We start from the raw sequence: 14,752 nt of genomic DNA on the forward strand, positions 1-14,752 counted from the left end.
AACTCAGTCACTCTGCTATACTCAGCTATAAAGTAGACGGAGACATATAGTCCAATGGTGTTCCAAGAAGAAAATATAGATTTTTATCTATATTGTGAGCTCCTGGCAGTCTTTGCTAGACCTCTTTTATGAGAATTGCCCCTGCCTTTCCAGGGATGAGATGTACCCTCCTATTATGTTAGTAATGTGTAACCTTTCTCCCCACCCCCACTGATTTATCAGTAGTGAACAGCTGACATGTCATAAGCTGGGCCAATCAGATTCAGATTCTCCTTCCAGGGAATTAGAAAGTAGGATCCAATTTCTGTATGTGGCTGGAACTATAGCCATTTAACTCATGAGGTTCCAGGACAGAGAGGGGGTAGGAGATGATGGTATGAGAATGAAGCAAAATAATGTAAAAAGGACATGAGATAGAGATTGGATTTCTGCTGACTTTCCAATTGCTGATATTAGTCCCTACCTGACATCTGACTGGTTACTCTGACTGATTCATGAAATGAATTTATATCCCATACATTAATTCTTATTTTTTGATTAAGCTGACTCAAGTTGATTTCTGTTACTTTAAACCAGATTTTTGACTAACAGAGGGTATGTTGGTGAAAAAGTTTCTACTGAATGGTAAAGAGTTAGACAAGACCATTATTAACCTTGTTTTCAAATGTTAAGTGTCTGCCTTTCATGAAATGATACCTGACTGAGCTTTCCCCCATCTGCAAAATATGAACAATAATTTACACCTTCCAGTGTTCTTACAGGTTTTTAAAAAATAAAACACAGGGGACAGTGCCAGACATACAGTGTATGCTCAGTAACTGATAGTTCTGATGATGATAAAGAGGACGACGATGGTCATGTTTACAGATATCAAATAGCACTTGCTTTCTGGTATATATCTTTCAGTGGACCCAGTGGCCTACACCTGTCCCTGAGGTGGTATTTTCTCAGATTTCCAGGTGAGACCAAAAGCAAGTGAAATGTGACGTGCCTAATTAAGGAACCTGAACCTTCGTGTCAACTTGTCAGCTGGTCTATAGCTAAAGGTCACCTAAAGACCAGAAAATATTTTAGAAAAACCCATCCTAGATCAAGTAGTGCCAATTGTATGAAGGGAGAAGTATTTTACCATTTTCTCAGATTTGTTTTTGGCCAACATCATTTTAAATCCACTTTCCAGAACAAGATTATAGCTATAACTTCACATTGTTACAAAGTGCCTTTAAAAAAATGAAAGATCGAGAAACTAAAAGATTTGAAAATATGTCTGTCACTCCTAAAAAAGGTAAAAATGGCAGGTGTGATTTAAACTGTTTTAATCTATCTCCACTTAATCAACTCACTGAATTAACCATCACTCTCCAGGGCAGATACAATTGAAGTGTACTTAATTTAATTCCATTTAACCAAGTCCCTGAATTAACCATCATTCTTCATTCTTACTATATTGCACATTGATAGATGCCTACATAATCTTGCATGATCATAGCCAGTGGGCCAGTCTTTAACACATGCATAGAATAAATGCTTTTGAATGAGGAATAAATGATTGGAATAAAGTTGAAAATTCTAAAAGAGGCTGGCACTTAAGAGTGCTTAAAACACACACACACACACACACACACACACACACACACACACACACACACACACTTTAAGAATAAATCAAACAGGGAAATGTTGATGCTATTGTAGGAGTGTGGTATTTGCAGTTAGATGACCGAATTTTAATCTGTCAAGCAATGTTCAAAAGAAAGTCCTTGGTGATGAGTCAAAATGTTGTTCAATGACTGTACATTCATATATATATACACATATATATGTGTATATATATTAGGCTTAAAAGTCTAAATGACCCATATATTTATATTTACATACACACACACAGTGGAATACTACTCAGCCATAAAAAAATAATAAAATTTGCCATTTGCAACAATATGGATGAAACTGAAGGGTATTATGCTACATGAAATAAGTCAGACAGAGAAAGACAAATACTGTCTTTCAATACCATATATTATCACTTATATGTGGAATCTGAAAAATTAAATGAATGACTATAATAACAACAAGATTAGCTACTTATGTTTGAGGGCCTATATATTGAACAAATATATTGTAGTGATTAAGTTAATGATATACATGGGAGTTCCCTGTACTATGCTTGAAGTTCCTATTCTTGTTTGAAATTATTTCAAAATAAAGTTATTTTTAAATACATCTAAATGATATATCTTTTTAAATGATAACCCCCTCTTTTTTGATTAATTGGCTAATTGCCTATCCCAATCATGTCAAATGAGAGGGGAATTACTGTCTTATTACTTGATGCTTTTTGTAGCAGATTATTTTTCAGTTCATAGAATATTTATTAACAATATTTAGACTTTTGAGGAAATTGTGGTTATTCTTTCCTTTAATTCAGATAAACCATGCCATTAGGAGAAGAATTTCTCCAAGAATGCTGTGATGTGTTTAAATATCAGAGAAATGGAGTGCAGTTGCCTAAGAGTATATCTTATTCAGGACTCTAGAGCTACACGTGATAGCAAAAGCAGATACACAGGAAAATAAGGGAAATAGCCATAGATATCCTGAACCTGTGTATTTGTAAGTTCTAGGGAGGGCACAAAAGTAACAATGAACTTGATAAAAAAGCAAGTAGTGGGCTTCCCTGGTGGCACAGTGGTTGAGAGTCTGCCTGCTGATGCAGGGGACATGGGTTCGTGCCCCAGTCTGGGAAGATCCCACATGCCGTGGAGCGGCTGGGCCTGTGAGCCATGGCTGCTGAGCCTGCACATCCGGAGCCTGTGCTCCGCAACGGGAGAGGCCACAACAGTGAGAGGGCCGCATACCGCAAAAAAAAAAAAAAAAAAAAAAAAAAGCAAGTAGCAATAAAAGTGCCAATTCATAATACCCCAAGTCAGAAGCATTCCCAATATTGATATACAACCCAGAGGAAATATTTTTATTTTATTTAGTTCTCCTCCATGACAAAAACTGCAAGGTCAAAAGACCAAAAACAGAAAAATAATATTGCCAACTCATATCACAGACAATGACAATATAAATCAATTTGAAAATGAACAAGAATCCAACAGATAATGAGCAAAGAGTACAAATACAAATATGAACATAAAATTTACAGAAAGTGAGCTGTAAATGGTCCTTAAACATATGTAAAGACTTCACCTTCAAGTATGAAAACTGCTAATTAAACCAAAACTGATATGCCATTTTTTATTCTTATAAGACTGGCAAAGATCAAAAGTTCATATAGGACTGATGGACTTCCCTGGCGGTGCAGTGGTTAAGACTGTACACTCCCAATGTAGGGGGCATGAGTTCGACCCCTGGTCAGGGAACCAAGATCCTGCACGGTGCAGCCAAAAAAAAAAAAAAATTCATATAGGATTGAAATAGCTAAAGCTAGAAATAACCAAAATGTCTAAAAAGAATGGAATGGAGGAAGTAACTATGGTATATTTCTTCTGTGAAATCCTATACAGCATTAAATAGGATTGAATTGGCGTTACATGTGAAAATATTTACAAGTGTGTAATGTGAAAAATAAGACATAAAAGATGCATATGGTACAATTCCATTTTTCTAATATTTATTCATAGACACCACTAAGTTCTACTGATTAGGAGTACATATATGAGCGATAAAATATCAAGAAAATTATTAACATTAAAGCCATGAGAATTGTTACCGCTGGAAGGATGAATGAGGAAAGATTGGGAGTGAACATGTGGGAGCTTCTGGAAAGTTAGAAATGTTTTGAATTTTACCTGAATTGTAGTTACACAAGAGTCTGCTTTATAATTATACTTTAAATTGCGCCTATGTTTTACACTCTCTTCTGCGGTTATAGCACATGAATATATATTTCCAAGAAGAGAAAAAACCCCACAATGACCAACAAACCTGTGAAAAGATTCCTGACCTAATTTGTAATAATAGAAAAGAGAATTAAATGAGATGCAATTTTATACTCACAGATTTGCAAAGGCTAAAAAGTATCATAAGAATGTAGAAAAGTGGTAGCAGCAGTGTAAATCCGTATAAGCACTTTGGAAAACAATTTGGTATCATCTAGTAAAGTTGATGGTGCTCACACCCCATGACTCAGCATTTCCACTATTAGATACATTTTGTAGAGAAACTCTACCTCACATGCAGGAGACTTATATAGGAAAGTTAATGGCGCTGTTATTTACAATAGCAAAAAATTGGAAACAATTCATGTTTTACCACAGGAGCATGGACAATCCCATATAGTCTCTATGTAATGATGAAAATTAATGAACTATCATTATGTGCATTAACATAGATGAATGACACACTGATATAAAAAGTATGTTGTGGAAAAATACATGCAGTATGATTTCTTTTTTATTACTGCTCAAACACATGTAATGTGAAAATAAGTAATCATATATATACACTTGTGGTAAGATATTAAAGAAAATAGAGTGTTAAATATAAAATTTAATCTAAAAAAAACTCCCAATGAAAAAGAGGAAATTTGATTGGAGAGCGATGCACATGGATTTTAAGTTTATGGGTAATATTCTATATCAAGTCGTGAGGTAGATATATGAGTACTCATTTTATTACTATTCTATGTACCTTTCATAGGCTATATAGATGAATATGCTATATATACACATACATGTATGCATGACATGTATTTATGACACAATCTTTAATTTAAAAGAATGAGAAAGAAAAATAATAAGATGATCCTTTATACATTTTTTAAATTATTATTATTTTTTAAGATTTTATTATTTTTTAAAAATTTATTTTGGCTGCACAGGGTCTTGGTTGCAGCATGCGGGATCTTTTAGCTGCAGCATGTGGACTCTTAGTTGCAGCATGTGGCCTTCTTAGTTGCGGCATGCATGCGGTATCTAGTTCCCAGACCAGAGATCAAACCGGGCCCCCTGCATTGGGAGCGTGGAGTCTTACCCACTGGACCACCAGGGAAGTCCCGATTCTTTATATATTTAAATGGAATAATCTTCAAGATAAATTAAGTGGATATGTGTATAGGATGCTATGATTAGTATAAATAAAAGGGCAAAATGAGAATAAATATACATTTTCCTTATTTGTGTACTGAACATCTTTAGGAAGTTACACAGGAAACTGATAGCTGGGTTACCACCTGAGGAATTAGGTATTTGAAAGGCACTTATGTGGGAGGGAGAAATTCCACTGAATGCCCTTCTGTAACTTTAAAGCTTGTACCAACCAAATACATTATAATTATTACAATAGCTGCAGTTAAAATTTTTAAAATAAATTATAATATCCCACCCAAATTTTCTGGTTAGAATGGGTCCTGTGATATACCTAAATGGGTGGGAAAGAAGAACCTGACTTACAGTCTACTAACAAAGGATGAAGGCATTCTATCCCTGGCCTTCTTGCCTAGAGGGCACAGCACAAGGATATACTCCTTTTGCCGCCAGAAAGGAAGGAGAATTCGGGAAGGCATGCTGTGATTATTATCTTTATAAACTGCAAACGATAAGCATGAAATAGAAGAATGGGGCTGAATTTGGTTAATGTCAAACCAGAAAATCACACCAAATGTCAAATTTTCCCAGCCGCTCTCATTAACAACACTTATGCCAGTCACATACATTGGTTTCTCCAGAGATCAGCCAAAATGTCCAACAGTTACTGGCTATAATCTGACTTTCTAACAAAAACTAGCTTATCATATCCATGCAAAGCCCAAGGCTGAGCAACACAGAATAACAGCAGCAGAGAACGAACACTGAGCCAGAGTAAATCCACTTATTTATGACATAGCTTAATCAGTTTGGGGAGGCTCTTATTTGATAGCACCATCCACGATTCTGGAATTTTCCTCCAATTAACAATTGTGCAAAATTTACCAAATGTATCATTTCGTTGTCTAAAATGGACAAAGCCTTCATTTTTATAAAATGATTATTTTGTAATTTAACTAGTATTTTTTAAAATGCTTTTAGGTAGGACAGAGACAATTTATTCTTACTTTGCTTGTTCTTCAACTTTCTGTACTGTCATGAGGGTTGTCATTTTAAACTTTCTGAGTAGTATCTAAAAAGAGGTGCTCATGTTACGAATCTTGATATATTTACAGCATATAATTACACAAGTAGTCAACAAACATTTCTGTGCCTACTACTTTTAAAATAGTCTATCAAGAGATAAAAAGACAGAGATAGAAAAGTACTATATAGATTGTTCTTTCCAATAGATTTGTTTGCCTGGAGAGCCCAGCTATACTGTGACTGGTAATGAAAGGTAAGCAAAGGAAAAGTAGATAAATTACTTGTCGTATAAGTGTGTAGCATCTAGGGCTTATTTAGAAATCTGATAGTATTTGGAGCTATCTGAATTCCATAACGCTTAAGGGCAGAAGGAACATTTTCCCTTGATCTTGGAAGCCGAGAATGATTTTTTTTTTTTCTGTGGTATGCCGGCCTCTCACTGTTGTGGCCTCTCCCGTTGCGGAGCACAGGCTATGGACGCGCAGGCTCAACGGCCATGGCTCACGGGCCATGGCTCACTGGTCCAGCCGCCCGGACCAGGGCACGAACCCGTGTCCCCTGCATCGGCAGGCAGACTCTCAACCACTGTGCCACCAGGGAAGCCCCCGAGAATGATTTTTATAAGAAGGAAGAGAACCTAAAAGATGGAAGAGCATGAGCTAGCTAAGATTGGTAGAATGAAGTAAATCAAGTAGGTATTTGGAAAACCAGAAGCTATGCCTTAAAAAGCCAGTTACAGGATCTCAGAGAAGTGAAATGAAGTCAGACTAGAGGCCATGAAAAATTACACTAAGTCATTTACATTGTGTTGTTGTTAATTTGTTCATGGGGAACCATTAAATGTTTTTTTTAATACTTAAATATGAACCACATTTTATTTAATAGAAGAAATATTTGGCCAGAGTAGATTAGTGAACAGATCTTTTTTAAAAAAACTGTGATAAAATACGCAACATAAAATTTACCATCTTAACCTTTTTAAAGTGTCCATTTCAGTGGCATGAGTACATTCACACTGCTGTGCTGCCATTACTACCATCCCTCCACAGAACTCTTTCATCTTGCAAAATGGAACTCTGTACCCAATAAATAAAAATTCCACATTCTCCCCTCCCCAGACCTTTTTTTTCTAAATATGAAATAAAATAACAGACACATAAAAGGCAAAACATTTTCCCAAGGGTGTTGAGAAATATATAAGATTTAATGAGTGGGTTTGCTTGCTGTACCCTATTTACATGTTTCTTTCTTATCATTTCTCTCTGTCTCTCTCTCTCTATATATATATGGGGGGAAGGGAGAGAGAGAGAGAGAGAGAGAGATTTACACACAAGCATACACTATATATATGTATATAGTGTATGTACGTGATACATATATCACATATTTCTTAGATCTAAGAAATTGAAAAGGCTAAGGAAAGAATATGGCTGAACTGATCAAGAAGGGAGTAGATTTCATTAGCAAGATGCCCTAGAGGTTAGCCATCACGGGCCTTGACCAGTAATACCAACCATTCAACATAAAATATAGTGGTTTTGGACATAAAATAACATTTAGGCAGAACATAAAAGGGTTGTATTGGATAATACAGTAAGAGGGAATAGATCCACTTTTACTATCATCTGGCTGATGTATTGATAGTACTACAACCTAGGAGAAAAGGATCTAGTTTTCATTTTTAGTCGCATACAGTATACCTCCAGAAGCTCTTTCACTGCATCATTGCCAGAGAGGGGCCTTGGATGGCTGGGGAACCAATGAGTGTATCCAGTTACTTTGTTTTAACAAGCTTCTATGGAAACAGGAGCAGACCAGGAAATTTCAAATGAGCTAACAGTCTTCACTGAGCACACACAATGTATTCAGCCAGGTTCTAGGTTTTACAGATCATGGTTAAGTTTTTAGCGTGATGTGTAATCAGGAAGGATAAAGTTTTACATCTTACAGGAATATGTGGTTATATCTAACAACAATATTATGATATTTCCATATCTTGTGGTATTGCCATGGGAAAACACAAATTTGTTTTCATGAGTTTACTGCAAAATCAGCTGTCATATATGCCTTAATTTAAAGATAATTAGCCTTTTTTCTTTTTTTTTTTTTGGTAATTGGAAACTTGAGGAAGAACATTGTAAGATACCCCAAAGTAAACAAACCCAGTTGGCAGAGTAAATTAGTTTTAATTTACATGAGATTTTATATGCTTAGAGATTTTGGGTTGAAAGAAACTGCACTTTCTGAATTCTAAAAACAATTTTAGTGCATTTTATTTCTTATGTTTGCCTAATATTGACTTTGTTGCTTTTTATTGCTATCATCGACTTCCCCAAGCCTTTAAAAGTTTGCCTTTTCATATATCTTATGGTCATTAGACTTACTAAAAGAAGAATTCAGTTCTACTTGGTAGACGATATGTTGGCGATCTATAAATTATGTGGCAATAATTTCATTTTGTGACAAATGTAATAATGAAAATCATTCTCACTGGATTGGAAAATCATGGTTTTATTAGACATTATGTGTTCCTGAACCTGAGCGTGACATTCCAGTGTGACCACGTAATCCCTAGATTGGAACTGACTACAAAGTCTTGACTCAACCATAAAGGAGAATAAGCTGAGTGGAGGAAGGACTGGGCAGGGTGTGAGGAATTCTATCTGCTAACGTTTGGGCGTTGTGGCTGTTAATATCACACGAGCAAAAGAAAAAGAACTCTGGGCTCTCTTCTTCGCTTGTTCATCAAATCATGATTTCCAAGCCAAGTTTCTTACAATAATTTTATATTTTAGTTACATTTTGCTTATTTGTCTTTATCAGAAACAGAGACAGATTTATGTAGTAGCCTCAAAGTTTTCAATTAAAGCCTGGCAACACTCCTTATTAAAGAATGTTCATGGCTAATCACTGAATGTAAGGCAATGATTTTATACGTTTTTGTTGTTGCTTCAAAGTATTGGTTTGAGGAGATTATGGTCCTTTTCAGAAAATTGCTAACAAGACAGGCACTTTTTCCAGATAAATCCACGTATGTACCTACATTCACAATCATATACAATTTCAAGGGGTTCTTCCATTTCCTGAATTATATCCATGTACCCCTAATTTAGAACATGAAGCTTGAAGCACCAAATCTATGCTTTTCAAGTGACCCTCTACAACTAGAGCATCTCCCGTCTCAATCTCTTCTCTCACTATTTTATAAAATTAAGCTTCTACTCAAGTCAATATGATTTCCTTACTGTCTCCAAAACAAGTCATATTGAACTCGACCTACAATCTAATGCTGCCATCCTCCCTGGCCCTTGGATAACTTTTGTGTTTTCTTCTCCTTTAATCCCAGGTTCTAGAAAATCAAAGTTTAAATTAGTCTTTCCAAGAAAAAAAAAATTCCTGATGTCTGCTCACAGTGCATTCTCCTTTCTCTGTATTTTTAATTTGTGACACGCTGCATATTGATGAATATACGACAGTATCTTAAAGTAGTAATATTTCCCTGGGTGTGTGGTAGAAACCCTCAAGAAAACTATGAACTCCAGTAGCATAGGGTTACACTCCACACTTGGATCCATTCAGTTAGAAACTCTTCTATGAAGAAAGATGCTGTTGGGATGCTATTGACTTCATTGTGAAGTGTCCTCTTAAGGAGAACCAGCTGTGGCAACATTCTGGTTGTATATTACCCTATCACTTGATTTATTTCCTTTCATGGTTATCTGAATTTCATAGCTAATTTCCCTCTCCTTTGTTTGCTAGAAGCTTAGAGCCAAATTGGTGGAATTTTAGCAGCAGTATAGGGCTTCATGGCATGTTTTCATTTTGTTTTACCACATTTTATTTTCCTTTTATGAAAATTTCCTCATGGTGTTTATCTTCTGATAATATATTAATGTTTTTGAAACAATCTAAATGTCCTTCTTGAAAAAAGTCAGAAAAACGCACAATAAATAAAACATATTATTTGCTTCCTCTAATGTGTTATGGAAATGCTTGAAGAGGATGAATGGTTACCAAAGATCAGGTGAGGGTGGGAGGGAGGAAGACATGCATAGATTAGAATGTTAGTTTTACTAATTTCAAAAGGAGTAATTTTAATTTACAGGTTATAATAATTTAGATTAAAATAGTAATTTTTCATCTCAGACGTTCTTTATTCCTCATTCCTGTTATATTTCTCTCTGTAGGACTTATACCTGGCATATTTCTATTTGCTCTTTGTTCATCTGTATCCTTCTGCTGGAATATCAGCTCCATGAAGGTGTGAATTCACTTTGTTCCTCACATATCCCCACAAACTTTAACAGTGCATGGCCCCAATTAAATACTCCATAAATATTGAATGAATGAATAATTTTAAAATCACAACAATATCCTATGGATACAGGGTAGAAATAGTCCCACTAAACTGGAAATGTATGTCTTTTAGTTCTACGTGTTCCGGTAGCAGTTTTGTGGATTTGGCTCAATTACAATATCTTCCAACTTTATTACCTTCTTTTATTTGTCTCATGATGATTTTGGATTAGATAGACTATAAGATATAATGCCAAGTCCTTTTCTCAAATTCTATTAATAAAGATTTTTTTAAAGTGTTTATTAATCAATTAGAATCCATGGAAATAGGGATGTTTCTGAAAATTCCTCATATTATCTTTTATAGTGCTTCTGAAAAGGCCTTTATTTCTCGGTCAAGAATATCTTTTACTTTCCATTTTTTAAAGATTACAAAGTCTCCGACATGCAGGTCTGCAAACCTAAATTGATAAGACAGACCTTAACAGCTTTATTCTGTGACAGTTTTGAATGAGTAATTGTTTTTGATTTGAAAGATATTAACAATGGCTCTAAGTGTAATGAGAATCTCTTAGGTTATGAAGTCAGGTGAAGTAAACATGGATCAATTATTTGATGATTTTTATGAATGAGGATAGCTGTGTTCTAAAGCCAGGATATGAACAATTAACATTTACAATTCCTTTTCACTACTGGTGGACTTTCACCATTTATTTACATTATCTTTACATTTCTTTAGTTCATTTCCCTTGCAGCCGTGTATAATAATGGTCTGATTCGGTTCTGTTTTATACACGTTCTTCAAAAATTCCATCATTTTGAGCTCATTTTCAAAGCAGGAAGTAAATGAATTCTTTTCAGGACAAAGACATATGAGGTAGGTGATATTTACTCTAAAAATCCTGCATTTTGTCCATTTGTATCAACACTCTTCCTCATTTACCATGTGCTAGGCTCTAGGGGTCTCTGAAGGTGAACAAGCCCTTACTGAGCTCAATCTAGTGGGAAGAACAGACACACACATGTCAATAGTTCATAGCTAAAGTGGTGAAGTAGCAGTGAGTACAATGAAGAGCACAGAGGAAACAGTGACAAAAGCCAGCATTTGATGAGGTAAGGGAGTGGGGCAGAAAAAAGAGAATTTGCAAGGTCACAAAGGAGCTTTGGAGCATAAGAGCTCATACTGTGCCAGGTAGAGAATTCTCTTCTATTCCTAGTTGGTTGGGTGTTTTTTATCAAGGCATCTATGAACACACACAGCTAACATCATATCTAATGGTAAAAGACTGAATGCTTTCCCCCTAAGATCAGGCACAAGACAAGATTGTCTGCACTCCCAATACTGTACTGGAGGTAGCGTACATACAGTAAAATTTTGCTAATTATTGTCAACATAGTCTCCAAAAATCTCATCCCATTTCAAACTATCATAAGGGTATTAGAATGCCTCGTTCCTTATCCTATCACAAAACATTTTGACTTCTACAATCTGTGAAAAAATAGTTATATATTGAAGTTTTAATTTGAACTGCTTTAATTATAATTGAGGTCGAACATTTTTTATATGTTATCTATTTCTAATAGTATTTCTGCAAACTGTCCATTTGTGTTGTAACCCATTTTTATTTGCTGTTGGTTTTTTGTATTGATTTATGAAAGCTTTTTATATATTAAGAACTTTCAGTCTATATATTTTACATATAAATGTTTTATAAGCATTTTTTGTTTGTAATTAGACCTTGCTCATGATATTTTTTACCATCTTAAATATCTAACTAAACGTATCTGTTTTCTGTGTTTTGTATCTTTTTTAGAAAGGGCTTCCTGTTTTCAAGTTTTAAAAAATAAATCCCCTACTTATTTTTATTTATTTATTTATTTTTTGTGGTAGGCGGGCCTCTCACTGTTGTGGCCTCTCCCATTGCAGAGCAACAGGCTCTGGACACGCAGGCTCAGCAGTCATGGCTCACGGGCGCAGCCGCTCCGCGGCATGTGGGATCTTCCCGGACCAGGGCATGAACCCGTGTCCCCTGCATCGGCAGGCGGACTCTCAACAATTGCACCACCAGGGAAGCCCCCCTACTTATTTTTATAGTATTCAAATTTTGGCCCATCCAAAATTATGATATAAAGATGGGGATAGGAACCCCCAAATAGTTAACCAGTTACTCCTTCCCTATTTAAAAAATTGTGTATAACTTCTTATCATGTTAAAATGACATTTTATCATTAGAAAATTACTCTGTGAGTTTTTAAAACATGTGTGTTTGGGTTCTTTGTCACATTCTGTTTCATTGTTCTATGTAGGAAGAGGGAGTCCACCAGGGGCCCTGACCGTGCCCGCACAATCTTGCAGAGTGTGTTACAAGGCTTATACATATCCTGAAACAGCTATTTCTGTAGCTATCTACATAGGCAACTGATTAGATCAATAATAACCATCCTATAACTGTTCAATTCCTGGGGCAGGGGCTTGGGGAAACTGGCTTGTTCATTGCTTGCTACAATGTTTATTGTTTGCTCAAAAATGCTGCACCCTTTGCCCTGGATTCCTTTCATTGAATAAAACTGCCTCTGCAGGTGGCATCTGGGCCCAGTGCACAACCCTGGTGGAACCTGGAGGGGCAAGAGTAAGCACTGTAAATATGCTGAATGACAGTAAACTCACCAGGACAAGTGTGATCTTGCAGGTCCTTATTAAGGTGGTCAGTCCCTCTTCTCAAAACTATACTTACTTATTTTACTATATAGAATTAAAGTAAGTTACTGATTCCTGTACAATTTAAATTAGTTGAAAATTCCAGAACAAGGCAGACTTTATCTCAGGCTACTACACTAATTTTCACTAATTTATCAGTCCTACTGTAATATAAGCTTATAATATAATCTTTATAATATAATGAAGTATGAAAATTCTTCAGAATATTGGTGATTATAAATAATGCCTTGAATTTCCAAAAGGGTATTCTGAAAGCTGACCTCAGATGACTGTAATGTACAGGTCTGGTAAAATACTAGATTTTTAGAAATAACTGTCTTCAATAGTCCCAAAACACTCATCAAAACAAAATTATCTGACACAAACAAAAACAAATTAAGAAGTGCTAAAATGGGGTATAACAAGAGCAAAATCTCTAGGAAGACAACACAATGACCAGGGAGTTACTTGATCAATCAGGAATAATGGAGAATAAAATAAAATAATTAGGAGTAAGAAATTGATAGATATTTCCCTTTAAGATATGTGGTAAGTAAGTAAGTAAGTGGTCCATGAGTTATCTACCTTAATCCCAAAAGGAGGGATATGAAAGAAACTGGGATTCAAGGAATCAGCTGATGGGGTATTGAGTGAGAATTCCTATTATTATTATAATTGTAGGTCTATTAAATGGCAGGCTGGAATGGCCTAAGAAAACAGGTTAAATCGAAAGGTGTGTGTATACATATATATGTATGTATATGTGAAAATTGCATAACGCCCAAATAGGGAGGCATGCATTTACAACTCCAGGGAAGGTGGAGGCGGGGTGGAACAGGGGCAGGAGAAGTTCATCTGGTGGAAACTGTCTGACTTCAAATGTCTATGAACCAATACGGTCTCTCCAATATTAACATCACTCGCTCAGTGGCATCAAAAATGACGACCCCCGACCCCAACCTCAAAGCCATTGGAAGTAAAATCAGTATTCACGGAATTATAGAACCTGAGTCTAGAGTTGTAGTTATCCCACACTGCTTTAGGCAAGAACCCATCTTCAAGGGCTATGTGAGATTCTGAGTGTTGTGTTTTCAAAAGACGCTGAGACTGCTGTTATGAGGAGCAGAGTAAACCACATGGTGAAAAATTGGGGACCATTTTACAGGAGAAATAGTGAATAGATCTAGTAATATTTCATCTTGAAATGAGATAGTTTTCAGTTAAATATGATATTTGATTTACTGAATTAAAAATATTTGAAAGATTAATTTATGGCCATTGGATTAAAATTCTCTATCTATACATCATGTTTGTCTAGCAATCCAGATGATTTTGGTTAAGACTCTTCCAAGCATAACATTTTACAATTCTAAAAGTTAAGGGTTACAATTAATCTGTGACAAATCACTGAGAATAAAAAGGACTAAGTTTTGGAAAGTAGGTAGATTTGAACAAATGTAAAAACTTTCCTAATAGAATTATAATGCAGATACAGACTCTTGAGATAGGCCATCAGGTTCAAATCTCATCTCCATCAATTACTGTATGACATTCAGCAAGTTACCCTTTCTGTGCCTCAGTCTGACCATCTATAAATCACTGATAATAGTAGCACTTATGCATGTGTATATTGCAGAATTAAAATATGACTTAAAATGCTGCCAGGCATATGTAAGTGCTATATAAATGTTAGCCTTTA

At 35.5% G+C, this 14,752-nt stretch overlaps 1 long non-coding RNA gene across 2 annotated transcripts in view; it reads right to left on the reverse strand.

Moving 5' to 3' along the window:
- LOC307186845 overlaps nucleotides 1–14,752 on the reverse strand; it is a 294,281-nt gene that overhangs the window by 170,039 nt on the left and 109,490 nt on the right. The window lies entirely within an intron of this gene.

The sequence above is a fragment of the Stenella coeruleoalba genome (genome assembly GCF_951394435.1).
Source record: "Stenella coeruleoalba genome assembly, chromosome: 5".
Classification (NCBI taxonomy): Eukaryota; Metazoa; Chordata; class Mammalia; order Artiodactyla; family Delphinidae; genus Stenella; species Stenella coeruleoalba.